We start from the raw sequence: 2500 nt of genomic DNA, 5'->3' as shown, positions 1-2500 counted from the left end.
GGGCTTTCGTATAGCAGGGACGGTGCTGCCTCTCGCTTCGCTCGCTGTCCGCCGCTCGCCGCTCCCTCGCGCAGCCAAAAATGGCCAGTTTTGTCCCGTTTTTGGGCCGTTTTGGCCAGTTTTTGGCCTGTTCTTGCGTCGCGCGGTGACCGTCGTGAGCGGAGCAAAATGTCAGCCATCTCAGCACCCTGGAACCCCCCGGGTGGCACAGGGCTGGATGGGGCTTTCGTATAGCAGGGACGGTGCTGCCTCTCGCTTCGCTCGCTGTCCGCCGCTCGCCGCTCGCTCGCGCAGCCAAAAATGGCCAGTTTTGGCCCGTTTTTGGGCCGTTTTGGCCAGTTTTTGGCCTGTTCTTGCGTCGCGCGGTGACCGTCGTGAGCGGAGCAAAATGTCAGCCATCTCAGCACCCTGGAACCCCCCGGGTGGCACAGGGCTGGATGGGGCTTTCGTATAGCAGGGACGGTGCTGCCTCTCGCTTCGCTCGCTGTTCGCCGCTCGCCGCTCGCTCGCGCAGCCAAAAATGGCCAGTTTTGGCCCGTTTTGGCCAGTTTTTGGCCTGTTTTTGCGTTGCGCGGTGACCATCTTGAGCGGAGCAAAATGTCAGCCATCTCAGCACCCTGGAACCCCCCGGGTGGCACAGGGCTGGATGGGGCTTTCGTATAGCAGGGACGGTGATGCCTCTCGCTTCGCTCGCTGTCCGCCGCTCGCTGCTCGCTCGCGCAGCCAAAAATGGCCAGTTTTGGCCCGTTTTTGGGCCGTTTTGGCCTGTTTTTGGGCTGTTCTTGCGTCGCGCGGTGACCGTCGTGAGCGGAGCAAAATGTCAGCCATCTCAGCACCCTGGAACCCCCCGGGTGGCACAGGGCTGGATGGGGCTTTCGTATAGCAGGGACGGTGCTGCCTCTCGCTTCGCTCGCTGTCCGCCGCTCGCCGCTCGCTCGCGCAGCCAAAAATGGCCAGTTTTGTCCCGTTTTTGGGCCGTTTTGGCCTGTTTTTGGGCTGTTCTTGCGTCGCGCGGTGACCGTCGTGAGCGGAGCAAAATGTCAGCCATCTCAGCACCCTGGAACCCCCCGGGTGGCACAGGGCTGGATGGGGCTTTCGTATAGCAGGGACGGTGCTGCCTCTCGCTTCGCTCGCTGTCCGCCGCTCGCCGCTCGCTCGCGCAGCCAAAAATGGCCAGTTTTGGCCCGTTTTTGGGCCGTTTTGGCCAGTTTTTGGCCTGTTCTTGCGTCGCGCGGTGACCGTCGTGAGCGGAGCAAAATGTCAGCCATCTCAGCACCCTGGAACCCCCCGGGTGGCACAGGGCTGGATGGGGCTTTCGTATAGCAGGGACGGTGCTGCCTCTCGCTTCGCTCGCTGTTCGCCGCTCGCCGCTCGCTCGCGCAGCCAAAAATGGCCAGTTTTGGCCCGTTTTGGCCAGTTTTTGGCCTGTTTTTGCGTTGCGCGGTGACCATCTTGAGCGGAGCAAAATGTCAGCCATCTCAGCACCCTGGAACCCCCCGGGTGGCACAGGGCTGGATGGGGCTTTCGTATAGCAGGGACGGTGATGCCTCTCGCTTCGCTCGCTGTCCGCCGCTCGCTGCTCGCTCACGCAGCCAAAAATGGCCAGTTTTGGCCCGTTTTTGGGCCGTTTTGGCCTGTTTTTGGCCTGTTCTTGCGTCGCGCGGTGACCGTCGTGAGCGGAGCAAAATGTCAGCCATCTCAGCACCCTGGAACCCCCCGGGTGGCACAGGGCTGGATGGGGCTTTCGTATAGCAGGGACGGTGCTGCCTCTCGCTTAGCTCGCTGTCCGCCGCTCGCCGCTCGCTCGCGCAGCCAAAAATGGCCAGTTTTGTCCCGTTTTTGGGCCGTTTTGGCCTGTTTTTGGGCTGTTCTTGCGTCGCGCGGTGACCGTCGTGAGCGGAGCAAAATGTCAGCCATCTCAGCACCCTGGAACCCCCCGGGTGGCACAGGGCTGGATGGGGCTTTCGTATAGCAGGGATGGTGCTGCCTCTCGCTTCGCTCGTTGTCCGCCGCTCGCCGCTCGCTCGCGCAGCCAAAAATGGCCAGTTTTGGCCCGTTTTTGGGCCGTTTTGGCCAGTTTTTGGCCTGTTCTTGCGTCGCGCGGTGACCGTCGTGAGCGGAGCAAAATGTCAGCCATCTCAGCACCCTGGAACCCCCCGGGTGGCACAGGGCTGGATGGGGCTTTCGTATAGCAGGGACGGTGCTGCCTCTCGCTTCGCTCGCTGTCCGCCGCTCGCCGCTCGCTCGCGCAGCCAAAAATGGCCAGTTTTGGCCCGTTTTGGCCAGTTTTTGGCCTGTTTTTGCGTTGCGCGGTGACCATCTTGAGCGGAGCAAAATGTCAGCCATCTCAGCACCCTGGAACCCCCCGGGTGGCACAGGGCTGGATGGGGCTTTCGTATAGCAGGGACGGTGATGCCTCTCGCTTCGCTCGCTGTCCGCCGCTCGCTGCTCGCTCGCGCAGCCAAAAATGGCCAGTTTTGGCCCGTTTTTGGGCCGTTTT

This window comes from Musa acuminata, unplaced genomic scaffold (genome assembly GCF_036884655.1).
Source record: "Musa acuminata AAA Group cultivar baxijiao unplaced genomic scaffold, Cavendish_Baxijiao_AAA HiC_scaffold_133, whole genome shotgun sequence".
In the NCBI taxonomy this organism is placed as follows: Eukaryota; Viridiplantae; Streptophyta; class Magnoliopsida; order Zingiberales; family Musaceae; genus Musa; species Musa acuminata.
The sequence above is the reverse complement of the archived record's forward strand: the minus strand, read 5'-3'. Positions refer to the sequence as shown.